This window comes from Zalophus californianus, chromosome 1 (assembly GCF_009762305.2).
Source record: "Zalophus californianus isolate mZalCal1 chromosome 1, mZalCal1.pri.v2, whole genome shotgun sequence".
NCBI classification, from domain to species: domain Eukaryota; kingdom Metazoa; phylum Chordata; class Mammalia; order Carnivora; family Otariidae; genus Zalophus; species Zalophus californianus.
This window is the reverse complement of record NC_045595.1, coordinates 106,965,977-106,987,826: the sequence shown is the minus strand read 5'-3', so window position 1 is coordinate 106,987,826 and position 21,850 is coordinate 106,965,977. Positions and strand designations below refer to the sequence as shown.

The 21,850-nt window shown below is 36.7% G+C and overlaps 1 protein-coding gene across 17 annotated transcripts in view; it reads right to left on the bottom strand.

The window, feature by feature from the left end:
* The window catches only part of MBNL1 (muscleblind like splicing regulator 1), a 201,540-nt gene that overhangs the window by 90,384 nt on the left and 89,306 nt on the right, over window positions 1-21,850 (bottom strand). The window contains exon 3 of one of the 17 annotated variants that reach the window (XM_027584020.2): window positions 18,579-19,136. The exons of the other annotated variants lie outside the window; for them this stretch is intronic. The gene's annotated coding sequence lies outside the window, so the exon portion shown is untranslated. The remainder of the gene's footprint in view (window positions 1-18,578; window positions 19,137-21,850) is intronic. 17 annotated transcript variants of the gene reach the window in all.

Here is a 21,850-nt window from a genome sequence, read left to right as displayed (position 1 = left end):
GATTCTGTAATGCTGAACCCTCTGGGGATCCCGGGCATGGACTGTTTGCACTGGCTGGCGTTAGCTGACTGGGGGCATCTCTTCTCAACTCCATATTCAGTGACCTTATATTGATAGCTTGAAATTAGTCATGGGATTACAGAACTCAGCAAACATATCAGCAAACTTGACAGATCCCCTCAGAGAGCAGGTTGTTAAACATTTACCAGCATACCACTAGATCCAACCCATCTCAACAGTCATCTCATGATAAATAGTAACTAAAAAAGCTCAGCAACCTGTTAGCAAGCAAATCAGTTTGGATTCCCCTTATAAATCAAATGATTTGAAATTTGCATTGTCATTTGTCCTGCTCAAGTGTCTAGATCAAAATATATATGCATATATAGATCCTGCTAAATGTCAACTAAGAAAAAAGCAAAAACCATTTCTTGCTTATACATGTCATTGAAGTCAAATGATAGAATGGGTAGACAAGCTTAAATTGTGTTATTCTGGGGATATAAGATTTTAATCCCCAGGGGAATAATCAATCCTTGTTCATAAGTACTAAATATGGTTTTTGAGATTCAAGTAGTTTTCCCCCACTTTTGAGGAACTGATCATCTTTCTATACCATATGTATGCATTTGTTTAAAAAACCAGATGATACCTTTTATAATTTAGAGACGACCCAATGTGAATCACTCAATTCTTTTGATGGAAAGAACAGCTAAACCAGTGCTGTCTTATGCAATCCATATCAGAAAAGAAGTAAAATATGTTCTATCAGTATGAATAAAAGGAAACATAAAAGAAAAAAATGTCATCACATCATCTCAATCCATTCTCTTCACTCCTAAGAGCAAAGGAAAGATGCCTATTTATCAAGAAGAAAACTAATTGCACGTGGATATTTCAAAGTGAATGAGACACACATTTTTTTTCAATAGCTTTTGTGGTCTTTTCTATCCTTTATTCTAATGAGTCACTTAAATCACAAAAAATTTTCAATTCTACTTTTCTCCTCAATCATTTGTCTTCCCCACCCCCACCCCTACCAGGCATAAAAGAATGCTCAAGAAGCTGGTGATTGAACATTATACTCACAATCTTCATCAACACATCTGCTTAAATGTGAATAAACGAGAAGTATCTTTAATCAAATATATCAGTAATCAAAAACATTGACATATTTATAAGTAGTGAATTACCTTGTATATGATTTAATTTTTTTAAGTTTTTATTTAAATTCTAATTAGTTTACAGTGTAATATTAGTTTCAGGTGTAGAATTTAGTGATTCATCACTCACATACAACACCCAGTGCTCATCACATTATACACCTGCATATGACTTTAAAGCTCCTTGAATCACAATCTGTCTTTAAAGTTTAAAAATTCTTTCTTTATACATATTTTGACTCTCCATGGGCTGCCAGAAGCCATTCTCAATGATATGGCATACGAAGTTAAATATTCTAAGTTAACAAATTCTTTTTTCTTAAATACAGCCTACAAAAATACTCGTTCCTTAATTTACACACATACAAACACACCTCTTTAAGAAGAAAACTAATTGAACATGGACAACTTTTTTTTAACTTCTCAAGTGTTTTCTGTTTCATGGATCCTATGGACCCCCACATTTCTAATTCCAATATGCATTCTCTTTGTTCTTCTGCCACCAACCACACATACCCTAACATGGGCCAACCTTATTTCTAACTCTTTGCATCTCATTGCTTTGATCATTTTATGTTATCTCGTTGAAGTTTAGATTCCCCTGACCAGTAACGTTACTCTTTCAAATGTCAGTCTACCATCAGGATCCTATGGGAATTTAACATAAAGAAGCAAGAATAAAATGGTTAAATGAGACACCATTTGAGATTCTCTGACATTGTTTTCTACATATCCTTCCTCCTGTTCCACACCCTGCCCCCAAATTAAACCACCACACATCCCCCAGAACCCTAATTATCGCATTACTGAAACACAAGTAGTCTTGAAGTATTCCTCCCATATGCGTGCAGGGGGACTCCCCTGCTCCTACCAGACTCCTTCTCAGGGATGGGAACCTAGCACCAAAGACATTGTGTGAAAACTACCACTGTTTATGTTTACATAACACATTATTATTTTCTATAATCCCCACAACAGCCATTGGGAGTCATCCAAGCAGATGCTACTAACTTATTGTAGAGGTAAGGAAACCAGCTTTGAGATGTGAAATGTCTGGCCAAGGATCATATCTTTAATGAATAGCAATGGTCTTAACTATAATCAGGTCTGTTGAGAATTGACCTGTCTCCTTCCTGTGTCACTTTTAAGGATAGTAAATAATATAACTAATCTCGGCTACCACTCCTGAGAGCCTCTATGGGCAAAGTACTGTACTGGGCTCTCTACAATCATATTCTTCCAGCAGCTTGGAAAAATAGACAAGGCATACTTTGTAATGCAGGACTGCATGATCTCTGCTTAGAAAACGTGGAAAGTGAAGCCCCAAAGGCACAACAATAGTAAATGGTAAATTTGGAGTTAGAACCCAGGTCTTCTCATTCCTTGGCTGTCTCCCTATCATAGGACTCTATGTTTGGGACTATACACATGGTAATATCACAGGAGAAATGTAGGACTTTGTGTTAAAATATATTTGGGGAACTGTATGCACACACACAATACACACACACACACACATACCTCCTTTAGGTTAGACAACAAAAATAACTGCATTGTTATAATTTTAAAAACTAAAAAAAATCATTTCTATAATAAAGTTAATGTTCTGAAAAGTATAGTGACATTATTTTATTCCACATAATAATTTCAACTTTTCCAGGTAGCACAGACTTTAAAACATATGCCCTGTTAGAGGGTTCCACTTCTCCTACAGCAGATATCATGAACAGTTGAACTTCTGATCCTTAAAAATTACAGAAGAAAAGGGAGCGGTATCTGTATAGTATCTAAAACTAGGACACCTTTTAAAGGTATCCTTTGTCAGGCAAACCCGGGTTAGTAAGTAGTTTTCTCGCCACTATGCACATTCGAGGATTATTGAGCTGTTTCTTTTAAGGAGCAGATACTGACCAAGCTATTTTATAAAGGGGTGGCAGGCTGAACTCACAATGGTTTCCTGCTGCAGAGGCACCAAAGTGAGAAGGACGCTAATAATCTCAGAGAAGAACAGAGTAGTAAGTTCTTTAGCCAATATTTATATATAAAAAGTACACTGGAATACCTGCTTATTTTAGTCTGAGTCTATACAAATTGTATCTGAGCATAATAAGACATAAATTAGGGAGACTCTTGCCTTTCTTAGCACACATCTTAATGAATCAGAAAGAGGTTTCACAAAACCATGAAAACAGACACTTGTCTCATGATTATCACCAACCCATGTTGCTCTGTGGCACTAGATTACAGGGTTGTGTAACCAATGGAGGCAAAAAGTCTTTCCACTTCACACTATTCTGGACTTCTGGCTTCTTCCCATGAGAAACAAAGTGTCATGAAATTGAGGCCCGAAGCAATTTTGTATATGTTTGGGGGCGGGGGGGGGGGGGGGGGGGGGGAAGGCAGGCTCTTTTCTTCTTTGTGCTTGAGTGCGCGCAGTGGAGTCATAATGGCCACTCCTATTATCACTGTTCATCAATTCACTTTGGCAACAAGTGCTGTGTTAAAGGGACCAGCTCCACGGTGACTCCCTCATATTCTGAGATGACTCAAGCCCAACACATGGTAAAAATACATGACATCTTGTGCTGCTGCTCCACTCTGTGCTCTGGATAAAACTATTGGGATACTACAATCAGCTAGAAACAGATTAAATAATTCTTGGAAACAAAGTCACATTTAGTGGCTAATTTTCAGGTTAAATTGGTTTGGAAATACCCATTCTTTCATAGAACAATAGGGGAATACTTATTTTCAGCATCTGAGTCTACATTTTGGCCAGTATCTCATAATACAGTTCACCTAGCAGTATCACATCCTCTGCTCGCTAATCAAGGATTGCATTTTTCTAACTGGATGCTCACTGGACAATAAAAGAAAATAAAATCTGGAAGAAAAGGTTAATTCTAAAATCTCATAAGACTTTAGTATCCTAAAACTTTGTTGTATCTTAAATAATGTACACTTAAATATTTTGTGCTAAAGCTAAAAAGGAAACTTAGTCTCAATTTCCAGGATTATCAGATGCAGAGTAATAAGCCAAAGTTTAAAATATTTTGCTTCCTTTTATTCAATGTTAAATTATATTCACCTGTAATTCTTATTTTAATCAAAAATTTAAATATTTATGCCCTAATTACATAATACTTGGGGTTTAAATCTGCAGAGCAAAACGTAAGTGGATATATATACAAACTCATTTAATCCTCACAGCAATACTACAAAATAGGTCATGCTATTGCTCGGTTCCTTGATGGAGTATGTGAACCAAAGGAAACTGGGCTCCGAAGTCCTAGCACCAAACCCCGATGCTATTTTGTCTCTCAGATACTTGGCCAGGGATTATCGTTCTTTGTTCTGTCTTGTTTTGTTTTATGTACATACTTTCAATTAGTTATTTGCTCATTCCTCACTCGATAAACATGTTCTGAGCACCTGCGTTAAGTGCCAGGCTCTGGAGGAATAATGACGAATAATACACAAGGTAGGCCCCGTAGTATAATGTTCCCAGTCTGGGGAGGACAGCAGACTTTGGATGAAATACTTAAATTCTACTGACAAAACTGCTGAAACAAGAGGTAAAAACTCCTAGAGAAGCAAAGGTTTGGGGATAGTCCTTTAAAAACTCTGAATCTCAAGTCTCTCAACTGTAAAAAAAGGCATAAATACCGAGTGTTAATCCTGAAGAAAATAACTGTAAAACCATGTCAACTTGATATTAACCTCTTTTACACAGTATAAATAAACTCAGCTTCACTCTATAAATGATGGGCTTGGGAGCATACGTTTATTTTTCACATGGTAAAAGACGTAAAATTACAATGAAGTAATTAAGACTTTAAAACTCCAATTTAGGAGATTTGCTTTATAATCTTTACGAATAAAGGGAACTTGAGTACAGAATTTAGCTACAGAAAAATTGTACAGTCCTTTCATTAATCTATATGATCTTCCACCTGAATCTATACCTGAAGTACTTGCTGTAATAGCAAAGCAATGACTGCAATCCAACCATTTAAAACATGAAAAATTTAATCCACTTATCACTAAACCCTCATATTGTACAGACTGGGGAGAGATACTATGAATAAAAGCTATTGTGCATTCCTCAGTCAGCTGACTCTCAATTATGCTTTTTATCTACATCTCTCTCATTAAATGAATCCACATCTAGGCATCTAGGTAGCAACCAAATTACTTCTTTCATTCAGATTGAGGGACTAAGTTTTAATTTTAAAAGGTCCGTCGTGTTCAGCCCAAGGCAGTTGAAATTTATGTTCACACTGATTTCTCATCTTCTCCAACACTTCCTATCTACGTAGCATAGGCCAGGTACTCTTAATACTGAGAGGGCTAGGATGGGTGGGCTGCAGAGATCTCATAAACCCCTGAACTTGCCTGCCAGATTTCAGGGTTAAGCGCTCATATGCACTCTATTTCAGAACTTCTACCAGGTTCTCAAAATGAACCATGAGCTAAAAAAGATGAGGATGTATTTGGATAGACTCTTCCTCAGGAATTAATACACAGGAGATATAACAAGGACTCAATAAGTAAAAAGCTATGGAATTAATATTTTCCACTTGAATTCACCCAGAGGTATCTACCCCTTACCCATCTACTTGCCCCATCATGCCTTCCAAAAAATAGGAAGATAAAAGACAAAGCAAAACACACAGTGGCTTGGTCAATGTCTATGCACTGTTCTGTGTAAGTACCCTGGAAACTTCCTTTTCTAGCTTCTGTTGTGATTAACTTGGTGTCACATAGCTAATTCTAGCCCAGGGACCCTGAGCTAGTTTAACCTCTGAGATGAGTAGAAGCCAATATTTCCCCCCCGCCCCCCATCTCACTCTGTCAGAGCTTCAGCTACCTCGGAAGTCACATGTTGGAAGAAAATGGAGCAAACTTAGATCCCAGAGTCACTGGATAGAGGAGTGCACCACTGAGTTTACAAGAGCAAGAAATAAATCTTTGCTGGAATTAGCCACCGAAACTGGTGGGAGGAGGAGCGGAGGTAGTGGTTGTTACCAATATCAGCCTATCCTGACATCCTCAAATTGAAGATAAAAAAAAAAATACATCAGTTTAAATCGGTCTATGCATTAATTAAAAAAGCTGTTTATTGCAAGTGTTATTTCTGTATTTTTATAAACTATTCATCACAAGCTAGACTTAAACTAGTTTATTTAGTGACATACCACATAATCCAAAAAGTCTATGTCCATGCACCTCCCTAATAAATAAGGATAAAACCTAGCTTAATGTCCAAATCAAAACAGGTACGTGTCCATGTAGTCATCCAAGCAACAGTAGAGAGCATTCATACAACAGTGCCAGCCACAGTAGACACAGAGCTAACGGTGACAGTCCTGCTACATCCCAGAGGACTCAGATCAGTAAACAGTTACAGTAGGAACCGGTGTGGGATGCTATGCGGACAGCTCCCACACACGGGAATAAAAGGACCAAGGGAGGTTCCCCAAAGGAACTGTCACTGGTATCGAGTCTAGAAGGACAATAAGTCGTTAATTAAGAAAAGAAGGGTACCCAAGATTTTTCATGAGAAGGTAGAAAGATGAGAAAGCACAAATGTGAGACAGTGAGATGTGTGTATAAAAAACTGCAGGGAGGCTGGAGAGGAGAGTCTAAACTGAAGGGTGTTTCGAGGTAGCTCTGAAGAGGGGGGCCAGGCCAAAATGGCGCTTCAGTAAAATCCCAATGTAATTAAAGGACCTTCTCATGCTTTCCTGGACGCTTCCAGGAGACAATAAGATATTTGTGCAACTGCATGATGGTCACGATCAATTAGTGCTTTAAAAGATTTTGGATAATAATACAAAAAGATGAATATATGAAAATTGGCATTAACCACATTTTACTCATTTAGATATATTGTCTCACCCATCAATTGTTCCTTCTTTACTTATCTTGAAGAGAAAGAAAATGAAATATTTTCAAGAGGAATTATAATCAAGTGGCTTACATTATAAACTTTAGAGTTTTACATAATTTAGAAATGTAAACAGATATAATATTTTGCTTTCAGTATAATATTGAGTCTAAAACCATGAGAATGGTAACCAGTTCATAATCTCTCTATGTCTATGGAGCTCTACTTAGAAAAAAAAATGGATCATTGATCATTTATGTAAAAGGTAAAGAAAGTGGATTAGTAGTAACCATAAAACAGTAACATACTATAAACAGAAACATATTTAGTCTATTTTTGCTAAATGGGAGGCAGAGACAATCTTTAATTTTTTGCTCTGCTTAGAACTACTTTTGCTAATAAAGAATCAAAAAACATAATTCAACAATTCTAATTAAGGGATTTATGCCTAGAGTGTGGATCAGACCAAAGTTAAAGACGTAAACCTAATCTTATTTGGTTGATATAAACAGTGGTATAAACACAGAGCTTAAGCAAACATTTGCTTTGCAAATTTTTTTCTTTTCATAATTGTTTTTCAGTCAAATGTTTCCACTTTTTACAATAAAGTTTGGTTAAAAATTTCATCTGGCTTTGGAAGTATCCACTTTTGAGCTCCAAGTTACATTGTGTTATGTTGTAACTTCCTCAGTCAGGAAAAAAGAAACTCCGCTATAATAACCTGTCCCATTCATTTGAAATTAAGAATTTGTTTTAGAAACAGTTTTTGAAGTTCACAAGGACAGCTAATTGTAGTCTTCAGCCTTCTATTCTGATGGACAGGCCAGGCCACAAGACCTTCCCCCTGAGATAGCACTGGCTTGTGGGGTTACTGAAACATATTAGCGGATCACATGGAAAGGTATCACAGTAAACAGTGTTTATGTATATACATGGATAAAACATGTTTCCACCCTCACAAAATGAACAGTCAAGGTAAGAAGTTAAACTAATGGATTTAAAAAGCAATGTACAAAAAAGTGTAAACATAAGGCAGTGAGCTACTCAGACAGCAAACAACATAGAACTCAAGATACAGAGGAGCACCTTCTTCAATCTGACTCTCAGGAAGTGTTTGGTTCATCTTACTTCCTTAAGTCAGCCTCTTTCCCCATTTTTTTTTTTTGACCCCTTCTCAATGTCTCAGACATATGGTGCCCTCTCTTATCCCTACTTTAAGGACTCTTCATTCTTTTCTTCTCCACTGACTCCTGTACCTTCCTTTAGTAGAAAACAAACAAACAAACAAACATGTTTCCATTGGAGGAACACCTCTAGCCTTCTACAACAACTTTTTCTCCTCTGCTGATTTCTCCAGCTGATACCCACTTCTCTTCTTGTTACTGAATTTCTTTATAGAGTTGTCTAAACTTGTTGAGTCCTCATACATATCTTCTAACTTGCTAGTGACTCATCTTCTTGGAATCTGGTTTGAGCTGAGGAGTCTACCTCCTACCTCCTCCCTTCCAATTCTACTCAAAGGGCTATCTTAAAGGTTACTGCTGTCCTTTTCACTCCCGGTCAGTGACCTTTTTTCATTTCTTGTCCTATCTGTAGCACCATTAACTACTTCCCTCTTTTCTCTTTGGCCTTTCTTGTTCCCTCTCACTTTCTTTGGCTTCTCTCCTTTCTGACTGCTGATTAGAGAGAGATGCACCAGGATTTGTCTCTACATCCCTTCTTCTCCCCATCCATTGTCTCTCTGAATATAACACAGCACTAACCTGGGACACAGCACTATCAGTGCTAAAAGAGTGGCTTTCAGATGCTTTCTCTGTAAATTCAACTACCCAACCAAATCAGTAATCTACTCCTGCTTACTGTCTCTCCAAAGAAAGAGAACACATCAATTCTAACACCTGTATTTCTTACATTGGCAAACGCCAAAGCCCCATCCCTGATCACCCAAACTACAAACCTCAAGGTCCTTCTCAGCTAACTTTCCTAGCTTTCCTGTTGAGAAATGAGGGATAAAACAGTAGCACAGTACAAAACATTTACTGTGCACACTTTTCAAGTACTATTTTTTTCAAAGCATCACACCAATTTTCCTGAAATATCTTTGAGTGGGCTATATGATTTTATTGTTCAAGATGGACTACTATGAAGTAGGAACTAAATAATTTCTTATTATTAGGATGACTAATAGATTAGTCAGAAATGATATTCAGCTTTTCTAGTTCAGTAATTGCCTCAAGGCTTTGTAGCAATAGTAAAAAACTTTCTACAGGAAAGCTCAGATAAAATCAAAAGCTAGTGTTTTGATAAGCTGTTCATTCAGAAGTGCAAGTTTCCATTCTTTTTCATTTCTTTTTCTAATTTTTTTATCTTTTCATTTCTTAACATGCCATAGATATAATGTTACATTAAGCGATTCACTTAACAAAATAATAAGAAACAAGTTTCCAGTTGTTCTGCTCACTCAAGAAAGCCACTGATGTTTGCATTTTTCTTATTGTTTATGTACTTTTCCAAACTATGAAACAAGACACTGTAGGTAACACAAGTCAAAAACTAGCCCTATAAATTAGTACCAAGATAAATAAATGCAACAGCTAGCAATAATTACATGGTAAGCCCTGAAGAACTGTTATTCAAGTATTTTCAAATGTCTACAGTGTGTGTTTACATAAGTACTCTATTTAGCACAAGGGATACATTCCAGGGGAATGAGCCCCATGAGAGGGCATGATAGCCAGTACTTGGGCTGATGAGAGCTTGCTTCACTGTTGGCAAAGGCTCTTCCTTTCTCTTCAAATTCCCACCTCAGTTTATTTCTGCAACCCCTGTTTCTGTTCCCAGGCTGTGGTAAGGTTTATTATGCTCTCCATAATGTCGCAAGACTTCCAAAAAAGCGTCATTTCCATATTAATATTTAACCTGTTTCCTCAAACCTTTTCTCCAGCAGTTAAAAAACCTGCCATGACAGTATCAAGCACAGTGCTTTTTTTATACAGCAAAGACATCCAATATACTTTTGGGTGTTGCACTGCTGGCTAAAAGTTTAAAACTATGTAGAGTGTGGTGTTCCTTTAATAACAATTGCCATAAAATCCAAATGAAAACAGGGATGGAAAATACACTAAATTCTTTGAAACCATTATAATTTTCTTAATTCATTTCTATTTATTTTATTTAGAATGCAATTACATGGATCAATGTTTATTTTTAGAATAGTACTAACTGCCCTTTTGCTTAAGGTTTATGCTTTCTCATCTACAGATTCCCCAAAGCTCTATAAATGGAGGGTAATTCAACCTACAAAAACAGTATCTTATAACCTAGTAAGTTCTCATCCTACTGTAACAACTGGCTGTTTCCACAGCAGAAAATGAGGAATTTCACCCAGTTTCTTTCAGTGAATTTTTTGTAGTATTTTAAAATAACTATTTTTCCCTAAAAATAATAAATAAGAAGAATGTGTTACTACTAAACTTATCCATTCATTCATCCACTCACTCTTTAATTTTCACCAACACACACTCATTTATTCAATAAATACACACTAGCTTATCCAGCTCTTTGGTGAAATAATATACTTTGTTGATACAGCAAATTCTATATTCTCTAGTGTTAAAAATACATTTTCTCCTTAGGGGAAGGTGCTTGTTTTCTGTACCTTTTCTTTCTTCCCATTACATGCATTTTCTCTCTTGGAAAATTCTTTGGGGCAACAGAAATCCATTTCATAATTGTAGATTTTAAATATGACCTTGACTTTTACAATTTATGGCTTATCTTGAAGGAAAAGAAGAGTCTGGACTCTCCCCCACCCCCAACACCACTTTTCTTTCAAACAGATTAAAATTTATATCACCAATTATATTATAAAAACAATAATTATACTTTCAATTTAGTGTTCATGAGAGTGATACACAGGTGTGTCATCAGTGGGCAGGATTCTGGAAAAGGCTTACTTTTCACAGTTTACTTTTACAACTTGGATTTACAGGGCTTTTCAGATAAATGAATTATTTCACAAACAAGATAAAGCAGAGGTTTACAAAAGGTGCTGTGCTGTGCATTATCTCCATTAGATTTCATTACATCCAGGGAGGCAAAATGAGGGGTATGCTTCTGACCATGGTGATTAAATGCGGAACTGTCCCAGGAAACTCACTAAGTCCAAGTCCAGCGCTCTGTCCACAGCCTTCTTACATGATTTTTACTCTTCTTTGTCATACAGCGCCTAACTCCATCACAAGTGCCACAAACATTACAAATCTCAAGTAGAAACGGCCCCAATTCCATAAGAATCAGTGGATTTGAGTGACAGGTAGAAAATGGCCCATGTGAAGCCTTAAACGTTGAAATCTAACTTTAAAATATCTTTCGAATGGAAAAGTTTAACTTAAAAGTAATTAAAGGATAGTTGTAACTCAATTTGAGATTCTGTTAATAAAAATAAAGTGTCAATTCAATTCATATTTTTTATTTTTTATTTTTTAAGTAATTTACTTTCAATCCACTAAATCCTTTAAACCCACTAAAGACATTAAAAAACAATTTTTGGGGCGCCTGGGTGGCTCGGTCATTAAGCGTCTGCCTTCGGCTCAGGTCATGATTCCGGAGTCCTGGGATCGAGACCGGCATTGGGCTCCCTGCTCGGTGGGAAGCCTGCTTCTCCCTCTCCCACTCCCTCTGCTTGTGTTCCCTCTCTCACTGTGTTTCTGTCAAATAAATAAATAAAATCTTTAAAAAACAAAACAAAACAATCTTGGCTCTCTAATGAAACTAAAACCAAACTTTCCTCTGAGTTGAGATGTCCTGTTTAAAGGGCTCTATTTCCACGCAGTAATCTTACTATGGTACTGTTAGGTACTCCTTTGTTATGTGGGAGTTTATTAAATGTTTGTTTGCAAATGTATCAACACAGTTTCAAAATGAAAATTACATAAAAGAAAGTATAAGCTCAATCCCTCAATCCTGGACTCTGAAAGTAAATACAAATGACTTATTTTCTTAAAGCAATTTTATTTAGGTGTTTGGTGTAGGGTCTAAGACAGAGTGTCACCACAACTATTGTGATCATTAGTACACGAGAGGTTTCCAGATAGGAAATCAAGAATGGTGACAATGACCAAACACTGCTCACTTTCTTAGAGCATTTCCCCTCTTCGTGCTGACCCTTTTATTTCCAATGACAAAATTCTCCTCGAGGAGAGACTGCACTGTCATGATTTGTACCACTTCCCATCATGTTTTTTAAAAGGGTAAAACAACAGATTAAAACTGCTAAGAACATATCCTGGGCAAGGTTAGGGAGGAGAAAAACTGGTACTCAGTTATCTTGATTATTTCATGTGTACAGGACTTCACGAGGAGTTGAACTTTTGTTAGTTAGTACATACTGCTTCAGTAACATCTCTAACTTACTACCTAATTAAAACTCACAAGATGAATGGCCGAGATAAACTAAAATCAGGCATCAGGAAATAACAGGAAAGAAAAGAAAAGCACTACAGGGGTGTTTCCACACACACACAGTATGTTCAACCCTCTAGAATTCAGGGACACAAGGCCATAAAAGCAAATGATTAGAAAGGACCATAGGGAGTTAACATGCAATTGCTGTTCTGGTGTAAATCTTTTATGGTAAAAGCAAAAGCCTGTGTGTGTGCATTTCCATCTCTATACACGTGGAGAGAGAGAGAGAGACAGTGGGAAGAGAGGGAAAACTAGAGGAAGGGGCCAAGTTTACGGTCACACTGGAAAGGAAAAACACAGAAAGACCCCACTCTCTACAATATAAGGTATATCTGTTGGTGGTGATTTTGCCACTTTGAACTCAATGTTTTGTTTACCTTCACATTAATGGATATTTTGCAAAGCAAAAATTTTTAAATGTGCAATGACTTAACATGTGATTTAAGAGTTTGCTCTAGAGGTACTAGGGAAAGTTCCACACTATCTTAATATTATAGAAGCACTACTGTAGCATATGGTCTTTTTCAAATTAAGGAGACACAAATGTTCGCAGAAACATTTGGTGTGATTTTTAACTCTCAGTTGAAGTTTTCTAAACAACTGTCCTTCAGGTGCCAGCACACAATATCCTGGCCTTGACGGCAAGGAGCTAATGTGTCTGCCACATGCTATGCTAAATAACCGGAATACCTAAAAACACCTTTATGGCAACTTAGGTATCAACAAAAATGGTTAGGTTTAACACTAAGCATAGTTAATTTTCTTCTTTTTAGTGTGTTTCATGTTTTTAATACAGACTTTGATGGAAAGATGCTTTCCTCTTCTTATTTTGGGAAATATACATCAAAAGAGGAACAAAGTTTGTAATTAAAAAGCCTCAACGTTTTACAAATAGTCCCCCACAAATATTTCAAATTCTAGAATTACACTGTGACGTCCCACAACATCTGCATAAACTCTTCATTTTATGTCCATGTATTACAAATTACAACATCACAATATTACATATTTAAAACCATATTTTCATGATTTCTTTATGTAAGGAGATATATATATATATAACAAAGATGTATTTACAGATACATTTTTCCTCAAGTTTCTGGCACCAAAATTGAGTTTTAAAGCTAGAAATACCACTTTTAACTCTTTGAAAAGCCAATGTACATGATTCTAATAGATTTTGATTTTTTAAATTCTTTTCTCTAAACTCTTGAAAAGTTTTAAAAATTTGGAATACTTTATTCCTACATTCATTAATCAGGCTACACTGACAGTCATTACAAAGACTAGGTACATTCAGCTCCCTGGTCCACCACCAGGATCTGCCTTAACCCTTCCCTCCGTCCCTGAGGGAGCCCCAGGCGCCCTACACTTCCTGCAGGGCAGCCCTGCTTTCCAGTCCCTTTGGTGGCCGTGATATCCTTAAATCAGTTCTTCTTTTACTTAATTATCAAGCATGCATCAAGTGCCCAATGTTTCCCAGACTCTACGTAAAACACTGCAAACAAGTAGCATGAACGTCTCTGACTTCAGAAAAGTTGAGAATCTAGGAAGGAAAGTCCCTGGTCTGACAAGCATTCAAGGCTAACCCTTGACACTCGACTTAGCCCAGGTTAACTCACTCTTCCCAGAAATAGAGCCCCAGCTGCTGGTCTGGGTTCTGCTTCAAAAAAGAAAGAATACAAGAATGATAATCCTACCATCTGCGTAACCGGGACTATTCTCAACATCTGGTGACACTGACGCCAGTCCTTGACATCAACCCAGATTGAGAGAAGTTCACCTACCTCCTGGATGGTACCACCACTCCATATTTGGGTCAGTTCTGATCTTCACTGCCTTTTCCCCCTTTCTCCACTGGCCTGCCACTAAGGTAAAATGTCTCTGACAGGGAAAGTGTACAGATTCTCGGAGAAAGGAATGACATCTAATCACCAAGATCCTATCCATATCTAACACTGTATGGGTTCTGATTTTCACCAACCACGCATTTCATTCTGTGAACATACTTTATTTTTAAATAAATATTTACATCTCTATCAATTATTAATAAAAGTCACTTATCGGAGGTGCTCTTTAATTTCTATCATTTACTGTCCACAATAATATAATTCAATAGGTACTATTATTAGCTTCATATACAGATGAAGAACTGTAAAGGGGTATGTATGTAATTTACCTAATAACGCACTGTTTGCATGTGGCAGGGCTGAAATTCCAATCCTTGGAAGCTTTACCTCTAGAGTTGTCTCTGAACCACTGAACTATGCTCCTTTCCCCATCAGCATACATGACATTATGATTTATGCATCATAAAAGGTATGAGTCCATATGAGAAGAGTCAGAGTTCAGAGACAGCATGAGTTTTTGCTTCATGGTTCCCCTTCTTGCTGTTGCATATGGAAAACGTGTATGTGTTCCTGTCTCATTTGGTTTTCCTGTCAGACAGACTTGGGTCTGAATTCTGACTCAATCACTTTCTAGTTGTGTGACCTTGGGAAAATCACATAATAGCATCAACAATTTATTGGCTATTTTCTATATGCTAGCCTTATGCACTAAGTGCTTGGCATACACGGTCTCATTAAATTAAATTAAATCTTCATAAAAACCCTGACAAGGAGATGATATTCTTCATATTTTAGAGCGTGTCAGACTACAACTGAGAGAGTAAGTAGCCTTTCTTTCTAAGGTCAAAGAGCCAGTGAGTGAACAGGAGTCCAAGACTGAGCTGAAAAGAGGCTCAGGCAGAAGCATCTTGATGGCACTATGCCATGAAAATGTTAGGACTGAATTTGGGAACTAGCACTCATGGCCAGGGGTTACAACTAATTAGAACCTCTGCTCATTGTCCACCAGTCCAGACAGTTCTCATTCTCTCCAAGAAAGGATAGGAATACATGGGAAAGAGTAAACAGTGTGAACTGAGAGGTACCAGTCTTATGAGTTGAGTGATGGCAGAAATAAATACTCAGGGATCATTACGATGGGGATTAAGAATCTTATTTTGAGAACTAGCCTAGGACTGCTAAGACTTTCAGTGAACAAGTACTTCATAATTTTTTCTGCAATAAGTGTTATAAATTCCTATCCCAAAAGTACTCCTGCTATTTTTCAAATCGAACTTCCTAAAAAAGAGCATTCAGAGTTAACATTCTTAGTTTTTCTCTTAGGTCCATATTGGGTCTTGAGTCCAACTTGGGCATCATTCAAGGGGACTGGATTACAATTATACCTCCCAAAAAATCACATTAAAGGAGCCTGGGAATGGCCCTATTGACTGGATACCCATCATCATTTAAGTCAAAGAGAATTTGGATTTTGAAGTAATAACTCTAAGTCAGACAGCCAGAAAGCACTTAATTAATAAATATATCAAATAATTTCACATACATATTCTAATTGTAGCACCGAGAATGTGCACTCTTTCCACTTTCATGATATCACAAATAAACAGACATCTTTAAAGATGCAAGCTGAGGGATTTTTCAACTTTGGAAACAATGGAAATCAATTAAATTTTTTTTTGCTTAGAAACAGAAAATCAACTGCCTATATATACACAAAGATCTAATCTTTTCAATTTTAAGAATTTAAATTTTCAGAAACCTTCAAACGCATGGGATAAACTGAAATAAATGGCATGCCGGAAGTTCAATACTCCCTTCAAACAAAAATATTTTAATGATTCTTCCACTGTACTTTTCAAAATCCTCAGATAAGGAAAGCCACACTAAACAAGGCAGAAATAAAAGGGCAATTCTAAAGGCCTCAATCAGGCTACATTGCAGAAGTGAGCCCATGTTTATCAGCCATGATCAGACACATTTGATACTGCAGAAAATCACTTTAATTCCTAGAATCTATTCACTGCCCTGCAGACAGTAGCAGGACGGCCGCTCGAAGGGACTGCAACTTTAGCGAACAGCATTGCGTAGAGGCAAGTGCGTGGGATTAGAATTCAGTGATTTGCATTCAGGTCTTGGCTCTGGGCTTAAAAACTGTGAATTAGCAGTCCTCTGTTTCCTTATCTGCAAAAGGATCATTCCTTTATTTATTCAATAGATTTTTTCTATTCAGGTAGTGGCTGAGAGCTCCATGGCACCAATATTTTAAATCATGTACCTTTTTTGTACGTCCTAAGAAAAGAAATCACTAAAGTCTAAATATTGCTGTACTGAGTTCAGCTTATGTGAAGTTACTTTGTCCCTTACATTAAACATGTCCCTTACATTAGATACCACTAATTCATTATGTTCTGTTAAAGATATTTTAAGTAATTTTAAAGTTTCAAAATCATTTCGTAAATGCCTATAACATCAATCACTCTATCTTAATATTTAATTATGTTAAGTATATGATTAACATGATAAATAATGTACAACATAGTATATTATGTAATATGACAATTATATATATTGTTTCAGTTCTTGTCCTAGAGGAATATAAGAATTCTAAATAAACAGAAAAAAGGGAAATGCACTTCATAAGTCAACCTGAGAATAATGCAAACTCCTGGCTTGAGACTGTGCCTTGCATTTTCAAAAACCATAAACTCATTATAAATGTTAAGAATTAAAGCATTACAGTTTTCTTTTTCTGTTTTTACATATGAAATCAATTACCTAATTTAACACAGTAGAAAGCCTTCAAAACATTCCATTTACTTATACTTTTGAGGTCTAGAGGAAATAAAATCGGGATATTTTCAAGTGTAAATAAAATACTTTGTTGCACATCTTTTAGTTTTAAAAATAAGCATCCTAAATAAGCACTATCAAAAAGTCTGATTGTTCCTTTTGTACAGCTATTAGTAAACACTGTTCTTTTTTCATTTTTAAAACCTCAGTTACATATTTAGTCATTGAAATGAAGGAGTTTCAGCATGACAGCTAATAGTCTGGATTCCAACTACAGGGAATCAATTAACAGATTGAGTCCATATGGAAAAGAAAACAAAGGAGAAAAAAGAAGACATGAATGTTGAGTAAGGCCACTGAGGGTCTCACACTAGAAGAGCTGCCTTAACCTGCCTTCCCAGATTAACGCTTATGAATGGAGGCAGGGTAAAGAATAAAGGGTTATAAATAATGCTGAAGAGATGATCTGTGTTGTTCACTCCAAGATGCTGCTCATCTCTCTCTCCCACCCACCCCCACACCCTTCATCCAGGTTATTTACACCCATATGGAGAGATTTTTTTTTCCCAAAAAATTAGGGGCAGGGAATAATTACCTTTTAAAAAAACAGAAATAAAGCCCTAAAAGAAAATCGAGTGCTACATTTAGAATGCTAAGCAGTGATTTTTGACAAAGGACAATAACGTACCCTTGCACTACCACCATCTGAGCAGCTCTTCCTATTCCTTTTGAATTCTTTTTTTTTTAAATATTTTATTTATTTATTCATGAGGGAGGGAGAGAGAGAGAGAGAAGCAGAGGGAGAAGCAGGCTCCCAAGGAGCAGGGAGCCTGATGCGGGACTCGATCCCAGGACCTTGGGATCATGACCTGAGCCGAAGGTAGACGCTTAACCATCTGAGCCACCCAGGCACCCTCTTCCTATTCCTTTTGAATTAATTATGGCTTTAGAAATTTGAGTTTAAAGAATTTGAGGGTATAATAATTGAATGTTTCTGGTTTTGAACATTAACAGGTAAATAAAATACAGGCTTTTGGGAACATAAATAACTCCTGTTTTATTTTTGGCTGTTTTAACTGTTTTCATTCTCGAGATTTCTCTTACCGGATACACAATGCAGATTGTGAAAGAGAAAACTGCTTCATAGATTCCAATCCAAAGAATGGAAAAAAAATATTTTTAAAAATCTATTCAATGCCAAGTTTAATATAAATAAAATTGGTTAGAAATGGTAACATCATACCGAACTCCTAAAAGAGGTGTTTTAATAAGTAGTTACCCAATCTAAGACTCATATCCTGGCTTTGTCATCAAGCACAGAGTTCCCCAAGGACATTCTTCAGCTCTTTAGTCCACATTAAATCCACGGCTATAGGTTTCTAGTTCTAGAACAGCTTCCTGGAAAAATCAGAGTCTTACCTTTACATGTCTTCCGCAGATGTTTCTTGGTGCTTTGAAAAGTCCTGAGGTCTATGTCAAACGGCCATTCTCGTGCTCCCAGGGTCTTAGGGGCTTGGAGAAATCCCAACACCTGCTGCTACCACTGAGTGTCGAGGCCAGAAAAGCTTCAGGGTTTTGACAGCAGGATCACTGAGCCACAGCCAAAGCTTGGGAAGCCTTAACAACTGAAAGCAAGTGTAGAGGGCAACGTGGTACCCAGCACGGGCTCAATCGTAGCAGCAGGGGGAGGAATATTCCTGCCCTCACAAGGGTATAGAGGCAGCCATCAGGGAACCCAGGCTCTGTCAATGGACAGGGCGGAGCAAGTGGAGACATGACCACACAGCACGAGACCCTGGGGGAATGGAACAACTAGCACAGAGCTCAGGTAGCGCTTGAAAAGAATCACCAAAATTCCCCGACAGAACACAAGAAGCAATGGCGAAATGCAACGAAATACATGGAGACAGGCCATTCTAGCATCCCATAAGAGAGCCAAAAACACGGTTGGGGCGGGGGGGATATGGAGCTCTAGTTCTAGAAAGAAAAGTAAGGAAGACATATTATAGTATGCCTACTGTATTTGAGCTTAAAAATCTAACAGGTGACATAAAAATGCCTAAGTCCCGTCATTATCACATTCATATTAAGATAAGGAAATTTACAAATATATCAAACCACAGGGCACTAATCCACAAGGCAGCAGAAATTAAAAGGCAAAGTTGTCCATTATTGGAGGAGAAAATGTAATAGAAGTTTTAAACTGAGCTGATTTTTAACTTGAGAAATCATGAAAACTGCTTTTTAAATAAGAACAACAAATGCTTTATCAAATACATCACTTTGTATTCTGATCAGATTAGGAAGACTGAGGAATTCAATGAGATAAGAGAAAAAGAATATGAAGAAAAAGAAGCAATTGGACAAAGAGCATTCAGAAATTAGAACAGGACGACAGAGAAGTAAATGGAAGAAGAAAAGAGGAGGAAGACAGGAAAATGTGACCAACATACTAGGTGTTAAATGCACCCTCAGATAAACCTCTAAGACTCTCCTGAAACTGGACTTCGTAATACTCTGTTGTCCAGAGAGTTCCTTCTAGTTTGTTAACCACTGTTCACAGCTCTTCAACAACTCACAAGGCCTCAGGAACTCATCTGGAGGGGCCCACTGAATATTAAATATCCAACAGGTAGAAAAGACAGACCCTAAGGCAATTTTGCTTTAAGGATCAGGAGAAAATCAAGTCAGAAAGGAAATATAAACTCTGACAGAACTTTAATAATTCCTAATATGTGCCAAAATAAAAAGAATCAGCCTTACTTGGGAACTATCTTTTTTTTCAAGACTAGACACAAATTAACCATGGGTACTGTCTTATGCTTGTTTCAGAATTCAATGAGAAGAAAATCTGCCAGTTGATGGCAGCTCTATGTGTGCAATTCTTGACTTCAAGGTATTTGCTTACATATGTTTTTAAATCCAAGTTACCCAAAATATTAATAATAATCTTTTACTTGGTATCAAAAAGCTGAAATCAGCTTGTGTTAGGAAAGGTTGATTTCCATCCCTCACCATACAGATACAGTGATACAGATATACAGTTAATAACATGCACAATCAAAGCAGTTCTTATTGGGCAAATTTACTTATGTCCCATAAGTCACTAAGGGTCCACCACTTTTATCAAATGAAATAGCCCTTATACTACATAATAGTAAGTACTGCACAGGTAGCTAGTACTTTCAATTTGAGAGAACTGAGAATTGATAAGGGAAGGGAGTGATGAATCTGAATTTCCCTTTAAAAATACTTTTCTTGTATAAACAGTACCTAAAGTTTAGATGTTGGTTTGAACTGAAACTTAATATTTTAAAACACAATCATTTCAATATGATAGGTTTGGATAAGGAAAGACTGCGTGAGCCCCTATGGTAGAAACCAAATGGAAATGGACTTGAAAAAAATTAATACTCTGACTTTATTGAATAAAATATAAAAATCCAATTACAGTTTGTCTTTCTGACCTATGCTGTCAATCCCACTCATGACCATCAGTTTCAACAATCAAACCAACAAAAACTAAAACAAACAAAAAAATGTGGAAGACAGTACTCAAAAAGTGATTAAGTGTCACCAAATGCGACGTAGCAGCATCGAGGCATTTATAGAGTTTTTTGAGTTTATGGTATGTCAGGATTATTTTCAGTGGAAACAGAAAAATCCTTACTGGCTGTTTAAAAATATACATTCTATCGCTACTGAAGTATCCTAGTAAAGTAATAAGACCAGATAATCTAAATTTGTGTTTCCCTGTTGTTAAGCATCACAAGGGGAGAAATTTTTTACAAATGTGCAAACAATCGTAACCCTATACTTAATCAGCCTGGAAACATAGCAGGTGCTCAATAACTATTCACTGGCTGATATACCACATGAGAAAAGGCACTCCTAAAAAAGTGTGTGTGTGTGTGTGTGTGTGTGTGTGCGCGCGCGCACGCGCACGCGCGTGTGTATGTGTACAGGGATGGGAGGAGAGGGCGTTGTGGTCAAATAAATTTCTTAAAAGTTAAACAGTTATCTTCCTGCATGGCTTGTCAGAGCATTTATAATGCTACCATGAATTCCTAAACTTAATTGTCTACCTTTTTTATGCAATACCTATTAAACATAATCTAGGAAAATTTGGTCTATACCTTTATGGCAAACTTATTATGTCTATATCTTCCAATTTAAATGAAAGACACAGGTGAACTATTAATTGGTATATATTCGTGTGTGTTCTAAATTATAAGAGGAAAGAGATATATATGTATTTTAAGTCATACGGCAGGCTTTGTCAAAATGGGAAAATAAAATTTTAGAGTGAGAAAAACTGAGATAGCTCATTCGAATTATTCATTTTACTGACAGAGAAACTTGCTCAAGGAAACTACCTTGTATTGGTACATAAATATATCAGCAATGTCAAAGACCCATCCTGTGCAACTATCTAATATATCCAGTATCTTACTAATTTGCTTACATAATTATCTTAAATTGAAAAGAATAGTCCTGGCAAGAACTATGCATACTAAATAGTTTCTTAAGTTAAAATTCTATACCCTATTGCTGTTTTAAAAAGGAGGTGCTCATTTAGAATTGAAAGGAGGAAAAACTGCTTTCATATACTAAAAAGTCATATTTTTTTTAGATCACTGTGGGTCATATGAAAAACAAGAGTAAAAATTAAGTAGTGGAAATTACAATGG